Source organism: Felis catus, chromosome E1, assembly GCF_018350175.1.
Source record: "Felis catus isolate Fca126 chromosome E1, F.catus_Fca126_mat1.0, whole genome shotgun sequence".
Lineage (NCBI taxonomy): Eukaryota > Metazoa > Chordata > Mammalia > Carnivora > Felidae > Felis > Felis catus.
The window spans coordinates 54,012,485-54,028,249 of NC_058381.1; the positions used below are offsets into that span (position 1 = coordinate 54,012,485).

Consider the following 15,765-nt stretch of genomic DNA (forward strand, 5'->3'; position numbering starts at 1 on the left):
TCGATCGGCTTGCTCTCCCAAGGTTTGTGCCCTTTGCCTCCTGGGTATCCGCGGACGCTAAGTTCTGCTGCAGATGGACCTCGAGGACGACCAACTCCTGAGTCCCAGAGAAGCAGGCCTTGGGCTCCTTCTTTGAGAAACGGCTTCCGTTTGTAAATGATCCTTACCAAAGTAATAAACGCCAATGGTGAGATATTCCACAGGAAAGGGGACGGGGCACAAACTGAGAACTCCCTTGCTGTTAGCAGCTCCCTGGGTTTTAAAGGAAGTCAGGCGAGGGACGCCTGGCTGGCTCATTCGGTGGAACCTGCCACTCTTGATCTCGGGGTTGTAAGTTTGAGACCCAAGGTGGGTGAAGAGATTACTTACAAATAAAAATCTTAAAAAAAAAACAAAAAAAACAAAAAGTAAAGATAAAAAAAATTAAAGCGAGTCAGGCAAAGGTGGAATAAACCACAGCTTAACCTTATCTGTCCAGAGAAAACTTAACCTGGTTCGCTGAGTCCCGGCACCCTGCCCCCTTCTTCCCTGCAATTTTAACACATTATTTTGTCTTTTAGGGCTAGCTGTTTAGTAATTTGTTCTCCTTTTTACAGGTGTCTGGGGGTTTGGCCTTCCCAGTTAGATTACATGTCAATTAAGCATACCTCTAGGACAAAGTCCTCACCCTTTTGTAATTCTGCCCCTCCTTATCCAAATTCAGTGCTCTGCAAGGGAGGCTCCTTCCTCGAACTTTGAACAATCCAGCGGTTTGCCTTGGGGGCAAAGATGTGTAAAACCCAACCCTGCCTTCAGGAGGCCCACAGCGGATGTAGGCGGTCCCTGGAAGAAGCGGAGTGCTTCTAGACTGTGATCTCAATTGCCTTGCTAGAACCCTACCTGGTCCGGAGGCTTGACTGAAAGACCTTGTTAATTTTCCCTGTGAATTTCTAGGGACCTTTACCTCCTAAGTATCTACTGAGGCTAAGTTTTGCTCTAACCTTTCAGACTATGGCGGCCTATGGATAGCCAGAGGAAATTAGCAAAATGAGAAACTTGAAGCTTGAACATCTACCTTGACATTTCTGGCGAGCTCTAAGCCCCTGACTTTGGAGAGGGATTTGAGGTCTTAACTGCACCTTTGCTATAACTTGACCTATAAGCCTTTAGGCGCTGGGCGCGTGTTTCTGCCTGTGGGAACTGCTGGGGCCTGCCCTGGGGGTTGGGCATACGTGATCCTTAAGCTGCGTGGGCCTGCCCTACCCCTGCTCCCCAGTGTGCCTACCCATCCCAAACTCACACCTCCCTGCTTTGTTGACGCTGGGCTCTGGGCATCTTAGTTCATATTATTTTGCCCTGGCCTTGAAGGTTCGTTACATTAGGTGGGTTAATCCTAGTTCCTTGTAGAGAGGTCACCTAGTCAGCTTTGCCATAAAGTATGACTCTGGGCCGGTCATTTAACTTTCCAGAATGATCGATGGTTTCCCAGCTCTATCCTGAGTCCCCTCCCCATTTTCCCCCCACTGAGGTTAGCCAAGATGGTCTGGGTGGGCTCCTCTGGGTGTCACCAGGGCCTGATGTCAGTACAGCTTGGGATGGAGCCTTGGTGATCTGAGGCCCTGCCCACCCCTGGCTATTCATGCCCACCCTGCTAGGCAGGGGCTCTTTCTTGCCTTGGTTCCCTGCTCTAGGGAACCACCTGGAGCCCTTTCACAGGGCCCCGGGGAACCTCTGCTGTGCAGCCTGGGAAAATCCCCAGGATTCCAGGCTATTGGCAGAGAGCCTGCAGTCAGGGTCAGGCCCTCTACCACTGTGGGGAAAAGTCTGCCTTTGGGGTGGGGGCTCTTTTGCCCCAGGCTCCAGGTGCATGAACCCTCTTCTGAGGGATTTAACCCACATCAGGGCTTTGGAGCAGCCAGGAATCCCAGAGAGTTAAACAGCAGTTCATTCCCACAGGCTCCTGGGGGCGGGCTGGTGTCCGACTGGTGGTGGATCTCCCGTGCGGGTTGGCATGAAGTACATTGGCCATGAATGAATGAAGAGAGTCCAGAGCCCTGTACCCCTCCCTTCCCCCGCTTGCAATCCCAGCCTCAAACCGAGCTCTGTTCGGTGAGCCCCTCAGTGGGCCCTTGCTGGGCCATCCACAGGGTCAGGCGTCCTCCCAGGACAGTAGTTCCCAGGGCTCAGGGGCTGAGGGAGACGCTGTGTCTCAGAGGCGCCCTGGCCTTCCTTGGTGAGGGAGATGGACTGCTCACCAGGCTAGGTGAGCCCAGAAGCAGGAGGCGACAGTAGGGTTGAGCTGGACCTGAAGAAGGTGATGAGGTGGGTCAAGGGGTGGAGACAGAGCAGAAGGGCCATGGAATTTACTGGAAATGAGTCCAGATGTGGGGTCAGAACATCAGGGTTGTGTGACTTCGGAGGGGTCACTTAGTCTCTTTGAGTCCCATCTGTAGGGAGGGCACGGTAACAATCAGGAGACAAACAGGTGACCTTGCTTTGTGAACTGTCAAGTCCAACGTAAGGGACCCTGGTTTCTATTATTGTTGCTAAATCAGACTTTAGGCTTCTGGGTACCGTGGTCCCCTCCTCTATCCTTCTGCCAGGGAAAAAGACGGCACAGGCCCCCCCCCACCCCACTTAGGGGTCCTGTCTGTCACTGTGCATCATCGTGTTATTAACACACTGCCCCTGACCACTGAGCTGGAACATTTCCATGAAGGGGTTGATGATACTGAATATCTTGTTTATCTGGGAGGGAGAAAAGGATGGGCAAGAAAGATACAGTCAGGGTTCTGGGTTCCTCAGAAAATTAGCATAGACTTCAGCTAAAGATAGCGAGTCTCAGAAGCGGGGACCCTGGAAAGAATGTTTTTTGTGGTCCCTAGATTTCTGAAGTCCAGAGCTCCGACTACCAGTGACCCCCAGGACGGGCAAGAAAGCCCAGCCTTGCCTGTCCGCAGAGGCCTCCTCCTGGTGCTGTAAGGCCCTGCAGGTCCGGATTGGGAACGCAGATCCCTGAGGCCAGACTATCTGGGTTCAGATCCCCACTGTCACTGTATGACCGGAAAGAAGTCACTTGGGCTCAGTTTGTTCATCTGTAAGTGGAGGGCACGTGGTTACCCACCTCAAGGAGTTAGCATGAGGCTGGTAGAAACCTCAAGCCAGAGTTCACCGTCAGGCTGGGGCCACCCAAGGGCCCATGATGTGGACGCTGGCCGGTCTCAAAATAAAGGGCTCGAGTTAGACTTTGTGGAACAAGTCTGTCCCTGAGCGTCCCCCCCCCTTGGACACAGAGTGGGCCCATTCTTGTTAGTGTTTCCCAGAATTGAGCTAACAGAAAAAAAGAAAGAAGAAAAAAAAAGAATTAGCATTATCTGCAAGAGGCAGTCCTAGACTTCTGATAAAGGAGTCTCTCAGGCTTGGGTGGGGGTGGAGGGGTTCGCCCAGGGCTCTCTGTCATCCTCTCTGGGGAGGGGTGGGCCGAGACCCAGCTCTGCTGGAGGGCAGCCCCTGATAACCAGAAACCCTCCTGGGCCCCTGAAGAGATGGAAAGAAAAGCAACTGGGGTGAGAAAAGAGCTTTCGTCTGCGCTCAGAAAAGGCTTGTCTGCTCCCCAAGAGCCCAAATCAGAGGCAAATGTGGCCTAAGAGAGGCCCTTAGGAAAGGCAAGGTCGCTGTCACCTGTTGAGCACTTTACTCTGAGTTAAGAATTCTAGATCTCGGTCCCAGAAGTGGTTGCCCGTACTTCCATTTTCGAGATTAAAATCAGAGAAGGCTAAGTAACCGGCCCGAGATTCCATTGCTAGGGAGTTCAGATCCTAGACTGAAAAGGACCCCATGCAGTCGAGCTCTGAAACCCACGGTTCCAGCCACAAAACCACAAGACAGCAGGAAAGGAAGCAGATTCCAGCCGAAGTGTGAGTGAGCTCGCTAAACTGTACTCGGCCACAGCAGGCAAGGGAAGGGAGAATCGGTGCCATCTTCACCAAGCAGGCACGCTCCTTTTTCCCCCCGGAAGGTTCTTCCTCGTCTCAAGGACTGACTCAAGACAGTTCTTGGGAGGCCCCAGCTGTATCCGCCTTTTCTGTCACCACCAGCCCACATCCACACCAAAGACCCCAATTAAATCCCTTCCTGGAGCTCAGTGCCTGGCCCAGGGCTGAAGAAAAGATGACGAGAGAGCCGAAGGCGTCACTTAGATCCTCACTGACCCAATGTGATGTGACACATCACCCCACATGTTCGAAGCCCTTAAAGGGACAGCTCCCTCAAAGCAGGAGGTCCTTGTGCCTGTACCTTTCATTGGAGCTCTCTGCTTCCTTCCCTCCCTCTGCACTGAGCCCCCCAGATCCCAGGTCCCTGGGTTGACCTGATGCTTGTGTACTGTCTGACTCCAGGCTTTCCCTACACTCTCCTAGCCGCCCTCCCCCTGACCCCCGCGCCCACCGGCCCAGGACACACGGAAGGAAGATCCTCTGGAAGAAACAGGCTTTAAGGGACCTCTGTCTTGCCCTCTTGAATCTGTCCCCACATTCAAGCCAGTGTGATTGTGTCCTGGGCCAATGGCTGCCAAGGAGCTGGCAAGAGTGGAAAAGGGTCTGGAATCACTGATTCTCTCCTCCTTGTGGGGAGAATGAGGCAGAGGTGCCAGAAAATGTGTTTATGGCACACCGTAATTATCAAAGCCCCTCGCTGTGGCCACAGCGTTGGTTTTCTCCAGAGTATTGTTTCCTGTAAGTGTTGTCATGTCTGCGTGCACGTGTGTCTATGTGGGCGTGCACGTGTGTGTCCTTCCTCGGGTCGGCAAAGCCTTCGAGTCATAACAATAATTCGTCCCAGCCTGATGTCAAGGCTAATTTACACTTCCCAGTTTGATGGCTTGATGATGCAGGACGCTAGCTTTCTCCTCTCCCCAAGCCCTCTGTCACCTTCACAAGCCAGTTGTGGTTGAAGGCAGTGGACCTGTTAGGGTAAGCCAGCAGTGGGGACTCGGCTTCAGGCAGCAGGCTGCCCCAGGCCTGGACCAGAGGCGTTTCTGGGTAGCAAATGAAATCCTGGCTGAGCGGCATCCAGGGGTTCCTCCGGCCAGCAAACTTTGCTCCGGCAAGGCCATCAGAGGGTAAAAGAAAGCTGCGTGAGAAGGCATACGGGCCTTGTAATGAAATAAATTAATCGCGTGGAAATTTGCACAAGAGAGTATTTTCCCTTCTGCCTGAGCACGTGGTTTGGCTGCTTTAGGGCGGATGACAGGATGTTGGCCGTCACCCAGGCCACTCACTTTACAGGGCGGGAAATAAAATCCAGAGAGGTGGAGAGATTTTCCAAGGTCACACAGCCTGCTACGGCCAGCGCTGGTTTTGCTGCTTGGGTGGTTTTCAGCAAAGTTATTTTTTGTAAGCAGGAAGTCTCCTCTCTACCCCTCAAGTGAAACCGGGCAAGATACAAAGCAGATCAGGATGGTCCTACTGAACTTGAAGTGGGATGAGCCTCCCAGAGCCCCACCTGCTTTACTGCTTGAGGCTTCAGGATACTGAGAAATTACACCAGCAATCATAACGACAGGTAAACCTCAGGACGGGTCAGTTTCTATAAGATTCCAGGCACTCCTTCTGGGGGGTTCGCATATATTAACTCGTTGGATCTCCAGAAAGCCCTATAAGACTATACATCTGTGGGGCTGCAGGCATTTCCCAGAGATCTCTTGTCTACACATTCTGACAAGCAGTGTCTCTTGGAACCTGGGATCTTGATGCGGGACCTTTGCTAGTGGAGGGTGACTTCTTGCACACATACCCCATCCCTGCCTGAAAGGTACTGTCCCAGCAGCCCAGCTTATCCCCATTCTTTCCTACCCTTTTCATGTCATGTCACTGCCCCTTTCCCCAAGGGTGTGGAGAAGGCATGGCTCCAGGTTAGGCAGCTTGTTGGCCTCGCAGAGCCCACAGGCAGCCTTGTGATCTTATCCAAAGGCAACCTGGTGGCCTGTGGGTTGGATGCAGCCTGAAGATATATTCTGTTTGGCATGCACAGCTGTTCCAGTTCCTTCTACTGCAAAACAGACTCCTTGTAAGCAGCCATTCGTTATACTTCTGGATTCTGTGGATCTCGAGAATTTAGAACCGGCACAGAAGGAATGGCTAGTTTCTGTTTCATGATGTAAGAGGTCGAAGCTGGGAAGATTGAAGGCAGGGTAGGAAGGGGGTATGGGCGGTGTGACTCAGTGGCTGGGGGCTGGCATCAGACTGGATCACCTTCACCCTGGTGGTTAATGCTGGCTATCAGCGAGAGCACCTATGTATGGCTTCTCCACGTGGGATGGTTTGGGCTTCCTCACAAGATGGCGGCCAGGTGCCAAGATCATGTGTCCCAAGAGAACCAGACAGAAACCATATGATCTTTTATGACTGTATTGGTCTCCGAAGGCTGTCATAACAAACTACTGCAGAGTGATGACTTAATAGAAATTCATTCTCTTATACTTCTGGAGGCTAGAAGTTCAAAATCAAGCCATCAGCAGGGCTGGTTCCTTCTGAGGCTGTAAGGGAGAAGCTGTTCCATGTTCTCTCTTAGCTTCTGGTGGACTCGGGCATCCCTCGGCTTGTAGATCCATCACCCTAATCCTCTGTCTTTCCCTGGCCCTCTTCCTACATCTCTACACCATGTTCCTTCCATGCACATCTGTCCGTTTCCCCCTTTTATAAGGATGCCGATCATCTTGGATTAGAACCCATGTCATCTTAACCTGATCATCTGTGAAGACTCTATTTTTAAAGGTCATATCCACAGGTCCTGGAGGGTAGGCCCTGGGGATATCTTTTGGGGTGGCGCGGTTCATCCTGTAACAATGATCTTGAAAGTCACGTCGCCTCCCTTCTGCTAGAATCACATTTCCTTCCCACCCAGGATTAAGGGGAGAGAACGCTGGCTCCACCGTTGGTGGAGGGATGTCGAAGTTACATTATAAGGGGAGTGCGTGAGATGGGAGCTCTGTTGCAATCATTTGGGGAAGATATGACCGGCCACAACACCACAACGACGCTTACTATATATATAGTATTTGAGCATAAGGGGATTCACATAAAATTGGGATTTCTGGTTCTTGAAGAATCCAAAAAGCCTGGAGTACTGGTCTCTCTCCCCACCTCACCCCTTTCCAGCCCAGTCGTAGCAGTCAGGGAGAGCTGCCCCTTTTGGGAGGCAGCAGACTCTGAGCTGACCCACTTCCTGAGTCTCTCTCCTCAGAGGTCGAGTGTCAGTTGTCATCTTGTCACTGTGCACAGTTGTGTGTCCCTTAACACTCAGCCTGCTCCTCTCCTGTTTGTCCTTGCTACCCGCTCCCGGGGCCGCCGAGGGTGTTCCCTCCCCCTCCCCCAAGTCCGGGCAGTGCAGAGGAAGCTCCCTGGGGCAGGACCCCAGCAACTCCCCCCAGCCCCAGGTGAAGTCATGGCGTCATGAGGGAAACAACTCCACTCACTCCTCACCCCAAGAGCTGACAAGAGGCCACAGAAAGGAGCCCGCCTGTGATTCAGGGCCCGGTGTCTGCAGGACGGGTCTAGGCAGGAGGATGAGGCCGAACAAGCACAGACAGCTGGCTGATTACAGAGGGCTGGGTGAGGAGAGGTGGAGAGAGGCGAGCTGGGAAACTGCACACAGATGTGGTCACTTTCCCTCGGCCCCGCCCCTGCGGGGCGGCCCCTCCCCCACCGGTTTCCTTCCAAGAAATGACAACCGGGGCTACTTCTGAGGTGGCTTCTCTGACTTCCTACCATTTCCATCCTTTTTCTAGAGCCTTCCGGATCTTCCCTGCTATTGACCAAATCCCTTTACAATACATGCCACTAGAGTAAACAATGACAAGGTTGCCAGCTGTATTTCAGTGTCATCCCAGGAGCCTTGAACCAGAGCAATCATTTTCTCTGAGGAAGAGCCAGTGGAATGGAAGTCGTCCAGGCCTGGGGAGTCGGGGAACAGGCTCCAGTTCCGGGTCTCATGCAGGAGTGTGGGCAGCTCCCTTCACCCCGAGGAGCTCTCTTCACACTGGAGCACATGGTGTTTTGGCTGGTGCAGTCCTAGGCATTGGGGATACCACTGGGGGCCCCGGCCCTGTCACTTTGGGCAGGTTACCTGGCCTCTCTGTGTTTCAGCTCCTGCCTTTGTAAGAATTTGTTAATTTATGCAAAGCGCCTGTGAAAGTGTTGGGCTAAGCGTGAGCTGTCTTTCATATGTATCCATGTCCCTGACTGCGTGTGGATTTCTTCCATCTAGGGATGTACTGCTGTGTCCCAGCAGAAGTTGGGGACAGTGGCGCCTTGCCTTGTGAGGGTGTGCGGTCTCCCTACATACCAGGCACCGTGCCAGGCCCCAGAAAGCAGGCAGGTCCTGCCGCTCCCTCTGCCCTTACCCAGCAACGGCCAGAGGGTAAGAGGCCCCCGGAGTACTGGTCATCGGCATCTGTGATTAATATCTTGCAGGTTGGTGGCGGGTGAGGATTTTTCCTGACCTCAGGGAATGACTGTTATTTGGCTCTTACTGAGAGGTGGAAACAATTTAAGAAGTGGGGAGGTTGGGGAGAAACAGGAAAACAAGCATCCCAGAGTTGCCAATTTAATTCGGGGCTGGCTGGCACTTTTCTGCAGAAAGCTAAGGCAGCTGGGGGCAGCAGCAGAAGGGAGGCCCGAGGTCCGGGAGATGCCTGGTCCTGGGACACTGTCAGCCTGTGCGAGGCTACTCAATCTAAACCCTCCAAGATAAAACACACACACTGGAGGGCGCCTGGGCCGTTCAGTCGGTGGAGCGTCCAAACTCAGCTCAGGTCATGATCTTGCAGTTGGTGAGTTCGAGCCCTGCGTCGGGCTGTGTGCTGACAGCTCAGAGCCTGGAGCCTGCTTTGGATTCTGCATCTCCTCCTGTCTCTGCTCCTCCCATGCTCATGCTCTGTCTCTCTCTCTGTCTCTCAATAATAAATAAACCTTAAAAAAATTAAAACACACACACACACACACACACACACACACACACAATGGAGCTCCCAGGAGGGCTTATTATTCGTTCCCCAGGGCTGTCATAACAGACTGCAGCAGACTGGGTGGCAGAGACCAACAAAATTTTATTCTCTCCCGTTCTGGTGGCTGGAAGTCCAAAATCAAGGTGTCGCAGGACCACACTCCCTCTGAAGGCTCGAGGGGAGGCTCGTTCCTTCCCTCTTTCAGCTTCTGGTGGCCCCTGTAGTCCGTGGTGTCCCTTGGCTAACAGATGCACCACTCTGAACTCTGGTCTGTGTTCACATGGTCTTCTCTCTCTGTGTCTCCCCGTGTCCTCTCCTCTTCTTAAAGGACATCAGTCATTGGGTTTAGGGCCCGCCCTATTCCAGTATGACCTCATCTTAACTAATTATATCTGCAAAGACCCTACTTCCAAATAAGGTTACATTCTGAGGTTCCAGGTGTGTTTATTTATTTTTGAGAGGGAGGGGGAGGGGCAGAGAGAGAGGGAGACACAGAATCTAAAGCAGGCTCCAGGCTCTGAGCTGTCAGCACAGAGCCCGACACGGGGCTCGAACTCATGAAGTTAGACTGAGCCACTCAGGCGCCCCGGATTTTTACATATTTAAATGATTCAGAAAGACTAAAAACCAGAATGATATCGCATTACCTGTGAAAATTATATAAAATTTGAATTTCAGGGGCGCCTGGGTGGCTCAGTCGATTGGCCATCCGACTTCGTCTCAGGTCATGATCTCGCAGTTCGTGCATTCAAGCCCCACGCTGGGCTCTGTGTTGACAGCTCAGAGCCTCGATCCCGCTTCGGATTCTGTGTCTCCCTCTCTCTATTATCCTCCCCCAACTCGCACTCTGTCTCGCTGTCTCTCTCCCTCAAAAATTTAAAAAATTTATAAAATTCAAATTTCAGTGCCCATAAAGAAAACTTGATTGGAACACAGCCTCACATTCATTCATGTATCATCTTGGGCCGCTTCCTTACTAGAACAGGCTCCATGTACCCCGAAAAGCCCGAAATATTTACCATCTGGCCCTTTAGGGAAAACGTTCGTCCACCCCTGTGACCATCGTTATCCGGAAACAACGTTTCCCGCCTGGCCTGCGCCTGCCCGGAATGTGGAGGCCTCCCCAAACACCCAGCATTATCTGAACTCCAGCAGGTTGCTTGGTGGTTAAAAGGGAAGGGGGGGGGGCAGTGAGGCCAGGCAGGCCTGGGGTCCACTTCTGGCTCTGGCACTTACCCGGCAGGTCCCCTCACCTCTCTGTGTCTATGTGTCCTTCTCTGGTAAACGGGAGGAGGTGAAATTCCTGATCACGGGGCCGCCCTGAGGATTAACTAGGTGCAGCAAAGGCCTTCCGCACAGCGCTGGGTGTGGCATGTGGTCGACAACAAAGGTCAGCAGCTGTCATTGTCCTGTGGCTCTAGATGGCACAGGAGATTGCAGGCAACAGAAAGTCAAAGACCTTTCAAACTCTCGAATACACCAGAAAATCCCACCTATTCTGGTGGAGGCTCCCAGCGAGCCTCTCGGGGCCTAATTCCTTTCTATCAACATCCAGAAGGGAGTAAGAGTGGAACTCTATGGGGACGTCAACATCAGAAGACACACACGTAAGCACTGCTGTGGGCCTGCCGGCACCCACGTGACCTTCCTGTCCCCCTCGCTCTGGGCCCCCGGGGGAGGTTGGCCCTCATGGGCTGCACCCCAGTGCCCTCTGACTTCCCGCTGAATTTGGGCCATCAGGAGCCCAGACAGGGGACCCGAGGACGGAAGGCGAGCCAGGCCCAGTGTGGGAGATGGTGCTTCTCCGACTCCCGACTGGCCCCGTGTGACATCTCCCTCTCCTTCCAGCCTTCTCTGCGGGTTCCAGTAACTTCCTCCTCTCCTCTTGCCCGTTCAGGCCTGGGGTGGTCATGGCTGCTCTTCACTTTGGGTCCTGCGGTGTTCCTTGTAGCTCTTCAGCACTTTACCACAACCCTACGAAACTTTGCTCAACGGGTCCTAATCTGAGTGTTTTCCAGGGTGAATGACAGGCTCTGAAGGGCCCGGGATGACCCCTCCACCCCCACCAAATCTCTACGATTCAGAAGTTTTCTGCTGATACGATTTCCAGCTAGGATGAGTCCTGAGGCAGGTAGAGCACGTTTTTATCAAGGGATTGGAAGTCGGGACGGATTGAGCCCGAACTGTGCCTGAACCCAGAAGCTCTTAGCGGATCCCACCTAAGGACTAATCTCTTGCATGTGTCGAGTGGTGTTACGGTTTACAAATTCAGTCTTCATGTAATCTCCCTTCTGACACCCACACACCTTTCGGTGGGGGTGGGGGGAGGCGTAGAGCCGCTTTCGGCATCCCCCACATTCTCGAAAAGGACACCCAGGTTCCAGAAGTTTTGGAGGAGCACCCACGTCTGGTGTGGAGTTAGGATTTGCGGCAGCAAATAAAATAGAGGATGCCCAGTTCACTTTGAAGTTCAGATCACAACAAATTATGTGGTGTGGGATAAACATATCCCGTGCAAATTTTGGTTTGTGCTTTATCCGGCGACCCTAACTTGAACCCAGTTTCCTCTGTTCCCATGTCCAAGGCCTGGGTTTTCTGCTACATCAACCATGCTGACCAGCAAGATTCCTGAAGACAGCCTAGAACCGGCACGGATTTCCCCCAAGTTTCTACCCAGTGTCACGAGCTATCGGTCAGTCTGGGGGAGTAAGAGTTGAGATGGGGTAGGATCTCTGTATAGGGGAAGATCCTTTGTATAGGATCTTCCCTTGTATAAGGAAGGCCCTATATGAGGGGTATGTGTTTCTTGTTCTTTCAGGCAACTGCTCCATCAGAACAGTCCAGGCAGAGAAGTGTCCTGCAGACATTAATGCGTGTGTCCCAGAGCCCATGGTAGGGAGGACCGGACGAGGACAGCACAGACCCTCAAGTGTCAGGACACCGAGTCTGAGACAGCAATAAGTGGGAAGAGCTTCCCTCTGAATCTGTGGTCACGGAACCGGACTCAGTGGTTCTTCCATGCCAACCCCCTAGTCCCCAATCACAGCTCGTGTCCAGGAGATGGTCCCTTCCGTTCTCCCAGACCTTCAGCACGGCGGTCTAAGGCCCCAAGTGTAGGAGGGACTGAAGGCTGGGCCCTGCCTGGCTGTCAGGTTATGACTCATCAGTAGGAGTGCGGGGACCAGATGATGAGGAAACAAAGTGAGAGGGAAGTCGGTTAAGTGTCTGACTCTTGATTTTGGCTCAGGTCACGATCTCACCGTTCATGGGGCGGAGCCCCACATGGGGCTGTGCACTGACAGTGAGGAGCCTGCTTGGGATTCTTGCTCTCTCTCTCTCTCTCTCTCTCTGTCAAAATAAAGAAACATGTAAAAAAAGAAACAAAATGAGAAGGAGCATTGCTAATAATCACATCAGGGACAATAGGTGTCAATCAGGAGCCTGTTCATCAGTCACTGCATCTGGGCCCCATAGGAGCTGCTCCCAACCCCTCAAAGCCATGCTGCTGAGGGCAGTTGGAGCAGAGGGGAGGTGCAGCCAGCCCACCCCCAGAGCCCTGCAGCCCCATGTGTCATGAAGGTCAAGAGGAGGAACCTTCCTGTTCAGTGCAGAGTCGGGTTGGCACTAGACTGGGCCCATATCCACGCAGCCCAGCTCCGGGGCAGCAGATTCCAGAGGGATCAAGCTGGGGGTGTCACTGCATCCCTCCAGAGCAACGGCTGGTGTTCTTTGGGCTTTGACCCCAGTGTCATCTGGGGTCATCCTGCCCCGGCTGAAGCTCTGCCTGAGTGGCAATAAAACCCCAACCCAAAGGGCCTGGTTGGCTTGGATGGTCAATGTTGGGAGGGAAGGGAGCCAAACACTAGCTATTTCTGTTTCCATCCCTGTGTCACTTTTGGCTTCTGAGCCCCAACAGCCCCTTAGTGGGAAGTGACAGGGTCTCCTGGATTTCCTTGAGCCCATCGGGGCCGGCATTCGAGAAGGGTGGGTGCAGCAGGTGCTGGGAACCACGAGGTAGTGGTGGGGGCAGCCCGTCTTGGGTGTGCTGGAGTCGACCCAGAGCGGATTCCTCAGGCCACCCGAGTCTCATCTCCCCCTTAACTTCCTGCACCGCACCTTAACAGAACACCCTTCACAACCCATAGCCTCCGGAGCCTGCTGCTTCAGTGCCCCTTCCCTTCCAGAAACTAGGATGCTAGAAACTAGAAAGAGATCAGCTGCATTCTGCACCTGTTGACTGCAGCCAAGCCCCATTGCCAAAGTTCCTCCTCAGTCAGGTCAGGAAGTCGAAAAACTTGTAGCTCTGAGAGTTCCGGAGAGAGAAGCTGGGATAGGGGGCTGGCTGGGGGCGAGGGACATCTCCGGAGAGCACCTCTGTCCGAAGGGTCGTTTCCCTACACTTCATTCGAGGAGTCTGATGTTGGAAGAGGCAGGAGTTGCACCCCTTCCACGGATGAGGTCGTGGAAGCTGATGAAGGTTGAACTCAAGTTCAAGTTTAAGCTGAAGTTTCTGGGAACCCAGGTCTGCCAACGCGCCGCGCTCTCTTTAGCGAACCTCCCCAACCCAAGTGCTTTTCCCATTTAGTCACTCTGGGAGCTTCAAGAAAAGAAACTCCACTGAGTTCTGACGTTTTCCAGGTGAGATGATCTTTTCTCAGGAGAAAGGAGAACTATGTATAATCTAAGCCAGTATGTGGCCTCACACCGTGTCTCCTTGGCTTTGGAAAACACCTTCCCCTCCCCTCCTTCCTTTCTTCTTACCAGATTTGCCTCTCTCATTTTTTGAGCGGGGGTTGGGGGGGGGGAGGCATTGTTTTTGATAATGGGGCTGGAGACAGCCAAATTCCCCACTCACCAGCTACGGTTGGGGAGAAGCTAGTCTGGGATTAGAAATGAATGAGGAATGGGCCACCTGGGTGACTCAGTTGGTTAAGTGGCCGACTTTGGGTCAGGTCATGATCTCCCGGCTCTTGGGTTCAAGCCCCATGTCTGTGCTGACAGCTCACAGCTCGGAGCCTGGAGCCTGCTTCAGATACTGTGTCTCCCTCTCTCTCTCTGCCCCTTCCCCACTCACACTCTATCTCTCTCAAAAATAAACATTAAAAAAAAAAAGGAAAAAAAATCATAAAAAAAAATGAACGAGGAAGAATTTTGGAATTAAAGATTTCAATGAGACATCTCCTGGGTCTAGAATAAACATGCCACCAGGAAGGATATGCCTTTTGTGGTTCAAAGCCCTTCCTTTCAAATCGGACTCCAGTTTGTAGAATGCCTTCCATATTATCACCCTCTACCCAAACATCCTCATTAGTGGAGTTGTATCTAATGTGGGGGCTGGGGTCCACATTTATTAAGGTAAAGATTATATGTCGTCCAAATTACCTTTGAAAATCCCTTAATCACCCTGAAAATTGGTCTTAAAGTTCAGTGTGCATGGTTTGTGCTGTCCTATACACGGAAGCTCTCTCACTTGACTTCCACTTAACCAACCAGCCATGTTAATGGATTCCATATATTTTCTCTGCAAAACATGAAGGTGCCCACAGTCCCCAGGGTTCTGAAGGCTAATAAGGGGCTGCTCTCTGTGATGCCCATATGTTTCTGCTGCTACCGAATCAAGTTGCATGTTTATAACGAATCAATTGTCACTGTTCCCAGACTTGTTTGTGCCAGTTGTGCTTTTTATAGTCATCCCATAATTTATTTAAAACAATTTTTTAATTACATTTTTTTTCATTTGTTAATTTTTGAGAGACAGAGAGAGACAGGGTGTGAGTGGGGGAGGGGCAGAAAGAGAGGGAGACACAGAATCCGAAGGCGGCTCCAGGCTCTGAGCTGTCAGCATAGAGCCTGCTGCAGGGCTCGAACTCATGAACCGTAAGATCATGACCTGAGCCGAAGTCGGACGCTTAACCAGCTGAGCCATCCAGGCGCCCCGTAATTCCACAATTTAATTAAATATGATGCAATGGCTAAGAGTGCAAAAGAACAGTGATTTCTTTGAAAATTGCACCGAATGCTTTGATAAAAGAAAAGTGGCAAAAATAAAAGGGTGTGTTACAGCAGAGAGAGAGAGAGAGAGAGAGAGAGAGAGAGAGAGAGAGAGAGAGAGAGAGAGAGAGAATGAGAATCTCAGGCAGGCTCCGCACTGTTAGTGCAGAGCCCCGTGCGGGGCTCAAACTCACCAACCGCGAGATCTTGACCCAAGCTGAAATCAAGGGTTGGACGCTTAATCGACTGAGCCACCCAGGTGCCCCCTTTTGCTTTATTTTAAAGAAACAGACTAGAATTCGCTGCCCATGCACGATGGCTGTGATTCATGGAAGAAAGACAACAGGGAGCTGTATACACGGAGAGCATGCTGAGAAAAAGCAAAACGCTATGGCCCAACATTAACAGATTGGTGAATGAATTTGCATTTGTGTTTTAAGTAAAAATGAAGTGTCTAAGAGTATATTTTTGTATATTTTAAGTTCCCTGCTTTAATTGTGCTGAGCAGCCTCTTGCACGAATGTCTGATGTACGCTATACAGCAGACTATTTAAGTAAGTGTATTCATCTGGTGGCCTTACACAATTAAAATCATTTTTCCTTCGTTCTCTTTCTCCTGTTTGACTCAATGTATGTGAGAGAAATGTGGTATCATGTCAATGGCACCACACGCATAAATGCAACGATTCAAACCCTCACTTAAGACCTGGGTGCATCGACTAGGTTAGTTACACTAAGCACCACAGTGGCTCTTACTAAACCAACCTTAGCGTCTGGGGTGTGGCTGGGTA

At 51.9% G+C, this 15,765-nt stretch overlaps 1 long non-coding RNA gene across 1 annotated transcript; it reads left to right on the forward strand.

Moving 5' to 3' along the window:
• The first annotated feature begins 5,346 nt into the window (after positions 1-5,346).
• LOC123382066 lies at positions 5,347-13,715 on the forward strand. The gene is made up of 4 exons (XR_006589833.1): positions 5,347-5,541; positions 11,002-11,114; positions 11,568-11,675; positions 11,802-13,715. It is a non-coding gene; the product is annotated as an uncharacterized LOC123382066 (long non-coding RNA).
• The last annotated feature ends 2,050 nt before the right edge of the window (positions 13,716-15,765 follow it).